Source organism: Suncus etruscus, chromosome X (assembly GCF_024139225.1).
Source record: "Suncus etruscus isolate mSunEtr1 chromosome X, mSunEtr1.pri.cur, whole genome shotgun sequence".
Lineage (NCBI taxonomy): Eukaryota > Metazoa > Chordata > Mammalia > Eulipotyphla > Soricidae > Suncus > Suncus etruscus.
The window spans coordinates 23,445,430-23,456,279 of NC_064868.1; positions in this window are offsets into that span (position 1 = coordinate 23,445,430).

Genomic DNA, 10,850 nt, shown 5'->3' on the forward strand with positions numbered 1-10,850 from the left:
ATACTAAGTAAAGTAAATTGGGAGAATGACAAACACGAGATGAACTCACTTATCCGTGGTAAATAGAATAACAGGATGAGGAATGCAAGGTAATAAATGGTGGGGTAGGGTGTTACAAGTTCCCCGTGATGGGGTTGACTGATGGAGGGGTGGAGGCACCACGCGTCTGTTACCCTGTTCAGCTGGGGGTTCTGAGGTGAATGCGAGAAGAAAGCCAACAGGCAGTCAGGCTTCCGAAGAAAACAGCCCTTTATTCTGTGAAGAGGTCGAAGCCAAAAGGTCCCAAAATAGGCCCCAGGAAAAAACCCTTCGCCGCCTTTCACAGACCCTTGTTTTATACCCCAGAATCAGGTACCACCCAATGGTGGGATCAGGTACCACCCAATGGTGGGAGCAGAATCAGGTACCACCCTAGGGTGGGAGCAGAATGCCAGGTCACACCCTAGGGTGGGGCACAATCACTGATCAGGGTAGGGTCAGTTGTTACACCCCACTCAGGAAGGGCACACATCAGAAGTGCTTTTTAGCCTTCTTAGGTGTAGTGCACTCCTGAAAAAGAAGTATTTGCCAAAAAGGCCCGCTTAGAGTAGTCAAATCAGTTGACCCTTTGCCTGGACTGTTTGGCTATAATTCTAAACATGGCTGTGACTATCTCTCTCTCTTTATTTTTGACCATTATTAGAAATCAGGCTTCAGTATTTCTTTCTAACAAAGGAGTACAGTATCAAATCCCGCCAAAAGTCTCCTACTGACCAGTTCTCTGTGATCTCTGCTACCTTGGCGCCAAGATCATGTTTTTTCCAAAACTTAGCTCATGATGAAAGCAATTTTCGGTTTTCCCCAAAACTCTAAAACATTTCTCTTTCTTCCCACTTCCCTGAAAATTACCTGGTTTCTCCTGCTTACCCAAAACAAAGCTAACCCACAACAGAACTTCTTTTCACCTTCAGTATCGGTTCTTTAATATGCAGATTTTAGCCATGGCCTTTCATTCTGCTTCCCTGACCATCTCCCACTTTCTTTGATCTCCAAAATTACACCCAGCATTCCAGAGCTCACCCCTTAAAAGTCACCCAGCTCAAAAAATAAATTTGTCTTCGTCTTTCTAGATGCAAGTCCCCATGCATTGTGTGTGGTAATTCATTTCTACAATATTGTTCCGTTTTTCCGTCCATTTCGTGTTCCCACTCTCTCCCCGTGAAGGTTTCCCGGACTCCACAAAGAAGCTGCTTAGAGGCACTGGTGTCTGCAGCAGTCAGTAACATAATAATCCCATTGAAATGTTTACATACACAACAGTAGGGGGGCTAAATGCTTAGATGAGCCTTGACCATAGAGTTTAGGAAGGAGGTCAGAGAATGAAAGAAATTGAGAGAGATATTAAGAATAGGTAGAGCAGAATTAACTGGGGCCAGGGGTAGGGACTTGGACACATTGGTGATACAGAGTTATGGAATACGTATATATCCAAACTAAAGACACAACAACACTGGAATATGAGACCCAAACTACAACAATCAAACTTAAAATGAGGAGGCAGGCTGGGGGTTAGGAAAGAACCTATGGATACAGGTGAAGAGAGTTGACTCTGCTGGTGGGATTAGTGCTGGAACATTGTATGACTGACTGAAACTCCTTTATGAATAAATAATAGTGCCTTGATAACGTTTTTTAAAACTGGACTTTATTTCGGGCCTGAGCGATAGCACAGTGGTTGGGTATTTGTCTTGCACACTGCCTACCCAGGAAGGATCCAGGTTCAAACCTGGCATTCCATATGGTCCCTCAAGCCTGCCAGGAGCAAGTTCTGAGTGCAGAGCCAGAGCTGAGATCCACCAGGTGTGGCTCAAAAACAAAAAAAAAAGGATACTTTATTCATGTACATAATTATTCATGAATAGAAGGGAGAGCCTGACTTTACATAAAGCATTAGCATTTAAATGAATATAAAGTAATCAGAGAAGAAAGGGAAAGTATAATTTGTGTTAAAATGCATGTTTAATTTGCAGAAAAGAGATATCTTCAAGTGTCACCTACATTATAGTATGTGTCAGAATTTTCTTCCATTATAAGGCAGAAAATTATGTCACAGTGTGTATATAACAATTTCACTTATTTGTTGATCTGTTGACAAATACCTGAGTTGCTTGTACTTTTTAGCTGTTACAAACAGTAGCCATTAACCTGAGTGTAGAAATGGTTTCGAGCCCCCACTTTCTTTTTGGGTAAGGGTGGGTAGGCCATACCAAATGATGCTCAAGGGCTATTCTTCAGTGTCTAGAAAATCATATGCTGTGCCTGAGGCTGTTGTAGTCACATGCTAGACCAGTGCCTTACCTTCTACAATCTACACTATCTCTCTGCCTATGCTTTCTGTGATTTTGTATATGTAAAAATATGAATTGGTATATTGGTATATTATATGGTAATTCTATTTGTAATTGTTTGAAGAACCACCATACTGGTTTCCATAGTGGCTTCATCATCTTAAATTTCTACCACCAGTACACAAGGGTCCTGATTTCTTCAAGTGCTTACCAACACTGGATATTTTTTACTGTTCAGATAAGATCCAATCAAATGGTGATAACTGGTAGCTTACGTGTTTCAATTTTCAATGGCTAATAGTTTTGAGCATCTTTTCAGTCATTTGAGGAAGCAGTTTTAGTTGATTCAATTTCTTTATTCATTTTTAATCACTTTGCTTATTTTCAAAACTGTTTTTGTTTAGTTTTGAGTTTTGTCTACACCCAATGATGCTCAGGGGTTATTCCAAACTCTGTGCCCTGAGTTTCCTCCCAGGTATACTTAGAGGACCACTTGGCCTCAGGGATAATACTTGAGCCACATACACTCATAAAATATTTCTCCAGCACCCAGACTGCTCATTGTTGAATTGCAGGCAGGAGTTCTTCATTTATTATGGATACTAATCAGGTATTACATAAATGATTTATAACTATTTTATCTAGTTCCTAAGGATGTCATTAACAGTTTAATGATAATATTCTTTATACACAATTTCCTTCTAATGTATTGCAATTTATTTCATTTTCTTTGTTTACATGTGTTTTTTGTGTTTTATCCAACTCTTTTGCCAAATTCAGTATCATGAAGTTTCATTCTATCATAAAACTTCCAGTCTTAAATTTTTATCTATGTATTTTTATTTTGCCAGGGATCCAACCTAGTTTCTCAATCAAAGCATGTGCTCTTACACTGATCCAAATTCCTAGCCCCGATCTTAGTGTTTGAATAAATGGTGTTATAAATATAGAATATCCACATGTGAATATATGCAATTAGACTGAGACTTACCTTACATCACTCACAAAAACTATCTCAAAATAAGTTAGATTTTAAGAAAAGTCTTAAATCTAGAAAGAAAGAAATTTTAAAAGGTCCTTGACATTGCTTTTGCTAAGAAATTTTTAGATATGACCTCTAAAGCATAGGCAACATAATTAATGTAATTCAACTACCAAGGTTCTACAATGGTTTTGATTTTTATGCTTCTGGCACACTTAGTCCCTGTATTCTAAAATGTCAAAACCCTTCCAACTCTTGTCCATAGATCCTTCTGGTCCACTCTAGCCTTTCCTCACCCATCACTTGTACTGCATCAAATTTTTTTTTTCAAAACCTATTGAAGTTACAGCAAACAAGAGACTTCTGCACAGGAAAAGAAATGATAGCTAAAATTGAAAAGCAACCTACATAAAGGAAAAATATTCCCAGCATACCTCTCTGAGAAGGGATGAATATATATCCTAAGAAATTCAGATAACTCAATAAAAAGGTACAAAAGATCACGTTAAAAATGGGTAAAGAGGGGCCGGGCGGTGGCGCTAAAGGTAAGGTGCCTGCCTTACCTGCGCTAGCCTAGGACGGACCGCGGTTCGATCCCCCGGCGTCCCATATGGTCCCCCAAGCCAGGAGCGACTTCTGAGCACATAGCCAGGAGTAACCCCTGAGCATCACCGGGTGTGGCCCAAAAACCCAAAAAAAAATGGGTAAAGAACCTGAATAGACATTTTCTCAAGGAAGATATTCATATAGCAGACAGGTCCATACAAAGGTCCCTAAAATCACTAATTGCCAGGGAAATATAAGGGCAAGCCACAATGAGCTGTCATCTCCTGTTTTTACAATGCTTATCATTCAAAAAAATAACAAGAAAGACAAGGTATTAGAGGGGATGTGAAGAAAAAGAATCTCGTGCCTCATGAGTCAGAAAGTAAATTGGGGCCAGCACTATGGAGATGCATCCAAAATAAAAAATAGAACTGTCATAATAGAATGATGAAATAATACCATTTCTGTGTATATAATTGAAAGAAATCAATGGTATGAGATATTTATACTCCCTTTTCCAATGCAGTAGCATTTACAATAGTGAAAGGCATGGAAAGAACCTAAATCTCCTTTGACATATAAGAGGATAAAGGAAATTATACATCTGTGTATAGATGATCCTATTAAGCCATAAAAAGGATATCCTGACATTTGTGACAACATAACTTACAATTGAGGACATTATGCTAAGTGAAATAAGTCAGACAGGAAGAGACAAATATGGTGTGATCTCACTTGTGAGGGTAATTGAAAAGAAAATCCATCTCAGAACAGAACAGATTGAGGTTTGCTAGAGACAGGGATAGGAAATTCGAATGGGTGAAGGTGAAAGTGTTCTAAGACCCATGCTTCCGGTCAAAAAGTTTGTATGGAGAATATAACATATAGTATAGTATGCAGAGAACAGTTTACAATTTGAATAAACTCAAGAAAATTAAAAGTATTTTTAATATGTAATTACTTTATTTAAACACTGTGGTAACAAAATTAATTATTGTTGAATTTCAGTCATACAACATACACCAGCAATGCACTTTTCCTGCCACTAATGTCCCCAGTTTTCCTCCCACCTACACACCCCACCTGCCTTTTTTGACACTGTGGTTTGTACTATTGTTAATGAAGGGGTATCATACATATCCTTTATTCCCTTTAAGCACCCAGTTCTTGCTCAGAGTGATCAATTCCAACTATCATTGTCATAGCGGTCTCTTCTCTAATCTAAATGATGCTTTGTGGCAAACTTTCTACTGTGAACTGCTCCTCCTGGCCCTCATCTCTATTGTGTCTGGATATTATTACCATACTATTTTTTCTTATATCCCTACAATGAGTGATATTATTCAATGTCTGTCCTCTCCCTCTGACTCATTTTACTCAGCAAAATACTCTCTATATCAATCCATGATATCAGACCTGAAACCAAAAGATACATAGAAGAAATAATAGGAAAATTAGATTTTAATTTTTTCATTACAAGATAAAAAGCATCACTATGCAAAGTTCTGAATTTCTCAACTAAAATTGCAGTTACAATACTTTTTAAATATATTCAGATATCAAATCATGCTGCATACCATAACTTATTTATGACATATATAAATTCTATTCCAATAATGTTAGAAAATATAAAAACAAGAAATGAAGAATAAATTAGATAATATAAATTTGACCTTTTGGACAAAAACCTATGATATACATGCTCACTGTACAGAGTTAACTTTTAGAAATCAGACGTAATAATCTCTGGGACAGTCAATAAAAGTTTGAATAAAAATCCATTTCTTCTAAAATTTTTTTAAATGAGACTATGCCAGGGTACTTTTAGAAATTTGGAGCAGGTGCGGAGAGATAATACAGTGAGTAAGGCACATGGCTGACCTGCTTTTGATCTCCTGCATCATATATAATCCCCTGAGCACTGCTAGGAGTGATTCTTGAATGTAGAGTCAGGAGTAACCTCTGAATATTACCAGGTATGTCACCCACCCCACAAAAAGGAAAGAAAGAAAGTAACAGAAAGAAAGAAAATAAAACAAAAAGAAAATTGGATCTTGTGAACCTTTATTCTATCCTACACTCCCATCAATACCTTCCTTTTTGCTAACATATTAAGCCACCCGATTTTCTACTTCCACACGATAAGTATTCTCATTTCCAGGAACACATTAGACATTCTTTTATTTTAAACAATGAATTACATAATACCCTGAATTTATTTTTATTTTCAACTAGAGATGGTAGCGCTGAGCTACCATTCCCAAAGTAAATAACCCTGTACCCCTCTGGATTCTTCAGAACTGTAATAATAATTAAATGAACATCAGACATATTGATAAGAGTAAATGGAGACATTTACTAATAACATGCAATATTTATGTAAACTTAGGAGAGGCCAAGAAAAGCTGAAGATCTCACCGCCTGGAGATACCATTTTTAATAGATTTAGGTAAGACCAAGAGAAAATATTGGTAAGAATATTTAAGGAGGTAATCAAGGAAAGCATTATATATAACAAGGGCATGCAAGTTTAATGAAACCTAAAAATATAACTACAACTCTGTAAAAGTAAGGCCACATTTTATTTTATATTTAAATAATTTTATTGTGATCAAAGTGAATTATAAGTCTTTCAGAGTACCTAGTGACAATGAAATAGGAACATTCCCACCATCAGTGTTGTCCTCCCTCCACCCCTTTACCAGCATGCATCCCATACCTCCTCTTTTGCTCCATGAACTGCTAGTGTAATTGGTCTCCTTTGTGTATAGGTTGTTGTAGATTGAGTATTGATTATGGTGTCATTGACTTTAAGTTTGATGCTTAAGTCTGATCATTTTTTATTTTTACTCAATGTTAATACAACTGGTTGCTCCTGGTATCGTCCATTTTTCTCCCTCAATTTATGAGGGAGAACAAGATGATTCAAGTTCTGTGGTTCTGTTGGAAAAACAAAAGCAAGAAGAAGAAGAAGAAGAAGAAGAAGAAGAAGAAGAAGAAGAAGAAGAAGAAGAAGAAGAAGAAGAAGAAGAAGAAGAAGAAGAAGAAGAAGAAGAAGAAGCTGAGAGCAATCCATCTAGAGGCTATAAATATGGATTCAAGAAAGGAAGGGGAAAAAAGAAAAATGAAAACACAAAAATTGACAAACAAAAATAAAGAAAACAAGCAATGACAAAAAACACAACAGCAGCAACAAAAAATGTCACTAAAAGAGCAACCACAAGAAAGAAAAGAAAGGAAGAAAAAAATGAAGGGCGAGTGTGGCAAGGCTTTGTGTTTTTTTGTTTTGTTTTGTTTTTGCATAATGAGGAAATTAGAAATGGGATTCCCTTAGACTTAGGAGATAGTTTCTCCACCCTTGAAGCATACTGTCATGGGAGCATACATACTCATTATTGAACCCCAAGGTCTTTTTATGGTGCCAAGAAACTTTCTGCTCAGTTGTGGATGACAAAATCAGTCCTCTGTAGCTAGAAATCTTGGTATTTCATTGGGTCATAGGACAAAGTCTAGGATAGAATATTTTAAAGGCTTCATCTTCCTTGGTACAATGAGAACTGGAGTTGAAGAGAGGAATGGGCTTTAAAAGGATTTTAAGTTTAAATATAAGTATTTTTAAAATAATACCTCCAGGGGCCAGAGCAGTGGCACAGTGGTAGGGTGTTTGTCTTACACATGGCTGACCTAGGATGGACAGTGGTTTTATTCCCCTGGCTTCTTCTATAGTCATCCAAGCCAGGAGCGATTTTTGTATGCATAGCCAGGAGTAAAGCATCACAGGATGTGTCCCTCCCCCCACCCCCCGCAAAACCCCCAAAATAATATTTCTATTTTTCCTTTAGTAGGCTGGCTGTCCCAACATATTGAACTTTTGCCAAACACATATTTTGAACTGGCAGATTTGTACTCACCTGAAGTAATAAAATATAAAAAATATATTGAGCTCCTAGTTTATATATCAAATAATTATACTAGAAAGCTAGAGAGAAATAGTATATCTGTACATCTGGAAAGAACAAATGGTCAAGTAAGGACTAATTTACAATGCTCACCCAATTCAAGTATTGATTAGAACATGATTAGAAGTTGCCATCTTATTCAAGTTATGAAAGTCTGTGAATAAAAGGATACCTTATCTAAGGATAATTGGGTAGTAGGTCATTATTAATTCTCTGATTTATTGATGCAGGCAAATCTTTCTACTTAAATATTATATGGAAAAAAGTTGGTATACTTCAAGCTAGATGATATATGTCAACACTTGCATACAATAAGCTAACTTTCTAATTAAATGCCTATATTCATAGTTTAGGCAAACACTATATTCAGAGTATGTATTAGGGTTGGAGTACATTGGGTAAGGCATTTGCTTTGCATATAATGAACCCAAGCTCAATCCTTAGCTTCCCATAGAGTCCACAACATTCTACCAGGAGTTATTCCTAAGAGCATTAAGAATTGAATCTTAAGCATTGTTGATGTGACCTAAAATTATTTTGTGTTCCTATTGAGTATTATTTATTCAATAGGAACACAAAATAATAGAGCAATTTATTAACTTGTTAACCAGACATTGATGTCATAGCTTTTATTTGCTCATATTCAATATTAAAATCTTGACTTTTTGTGATTGATTTGTTTTAAGGTTAACTATTCCATACACAAAAGGTATTCGATGAATAATGTTGACTGACAGATGGTTAAATGTTAGAATGAGCTTTATCCTAACAGGCAAAAAGACACCTGGTGATTGATTATGGTCAAATATTCTTTAAAATATATTTTCTTCATGTTTCAGAATAATTGATTGCTATATTTAAATCTGAGTGTGAAATGTTTTTTAGATATCATTAATCCATCTAATTTGGTTTTTCTTATGGGATTGTCAAAGACAAGCAGGTTAAAATGTATTAATGCTATCATACTTGAAGTTTAAGATTCTATTTTTTAAACTTGTAAGATAGACAAGATGGTTATTCTGCTGCTGTTGCTATAGTAAATTCCAGAAGAGTAACTGAAGGATTATTTCTTAATTATTAATGGGAAAATCATCAGAATATATCCAGTTCTTTTAACCCATAAAACTAAAATAATTGATATGCAATCTGATTTTCTCAAAAAGGTAGTATTAGATAATTTAGCCATAATATTTCCCAAAGTAGCAAGAACTATTTCAGAACACTCTTTTTAAAATACTAGAAAACGATTAACTCCATATTGTGAAGAAAATTCATGTGCATACAAATGTCCTCATTTAAATGTTTCACTTCATTTCTTGTAATATGTAGAATATTAGAGAAATTAGGTTCTTCAGAAGTAATTTCATGCTATAATCACAGGTATGGTTATCCAAATGAACAAATACATTAGATAAAATATTTTAAAGCATTCCCTATATGGTCTTCCTGGAACCTTCTGGGTTTGACCTCTGAACACAGAGCCAGGAGCAAGCTATGAACACCACCAGGTATGGCCCAACACACACACACACACACACACACACACACACACACACGCACACACATGCACACACACCCCAAACTAAATACAATTTATTTTAAACGTCAGAGCTGAAATTTTATTTATGTAAATTAGAATAAACATTGTATTGTACTGTATTAAATGCTATTAATTTCCTTACTTCCATATGTTAAAATCACATCATAAGTAATAGTAAATTAATTTTATTGAATTATTTTCTGATAAGTCAATTTTTTAATCTCTTTAATTTTTTTCTTTTCGGCCACATCTTGTGGTGCTCAGGGCTTACTCCTAGCTCTGCACTCAGTGACCACTTCTAGCTGACATGGGTAACCATATATGGTGCTGGGCACTGAATTGAGTCAGCCACATACAAGGCAATGCAAGGCAATACCCCTATCTACTGTACAGTTATTGCTCTTATCCATAAGTATAGCCAGATCAAGTAATATGAAATAAATTATGTGCCTGTGAAAAGAACAGTTGGAGCTCTAAGAGGAAACCTGGGTACAAATTTGGAGTGAAGGTAGACTAGTGTTAGTATTGGTTTTGAAATACTGTATACTTGAAACAGTTGAAATATGAACTTTTTAATCACAGTTTTTAATAAAAATAAATTTTACAAAATAAATAGAGAACTATTCAATGTACAAGTTAAGATGAACAGGATAGAATTTCCATCATAAAAATACTTTTGAAAAATGTGAATTATATGAGCAGCTAAGGTTTTGGAATTACTAGTAGAAAGGTGACATCTTATTTTTAGCTTATTTAAACATTTTCTTTTTTATTTTTTAACTGAAACCCAATTACAAACATGCTTATAATCACAGTGATTAAATAAAGACATTATTATAAGAAAAGAAATTAAAAATAAATCTTCAGTCCATATTTTTATTCTCTTCTTTTTCTTCTTCCTTTTTTCCTCTTCTCTTATTCTTCCTCTTCTGCCTCTTCTTCCTCTTCTTTTACTCCTCCTCTTCCTCTTCCTCCTCCTCCTCCTCTTCTTCTTCTTCCTTCTCCTCTTCTTCATTTTCTTCTTCATCTTCTTCATTCCCTATTCTTGTCTTTTTATTTTGTCTCTTATTTTCCTTCTTCCTCTTTCTCTTCTTCTTCCTCCTCCTCTTATTTTCTTTCTCTTCTTTCTTTTTTCTTTTTCTTCTTCTTCTTCCCCTTCTTTCTTTTCTTCTTCGTACTCCTCTTCCTCTTCTCACACTCCAACTTTTATTGTTATTTTCTTCCTGGGTCTCTGGGACTCCAATGATTCCTGTGTTGTTTCTGTTGAGTTTATCAAAGACTTCTATTTTCATCTGTTCACATTTTTGAGTAGTTTATTCATTGTCTGAACATTTGCTTTAAAGTTCTTTTTCAATTTCTTCTGCTGTATGGAGTTGTTTTGCATCTCATCCTCTGGCTCACTGATTCCATCCTCAGCTGCTGTTACTCTGTTGGAGAGGCTTTTCATTGAGGTTTTCATCTCATCTACCAAGATTTTTAGACCTGTAATTTAAGTT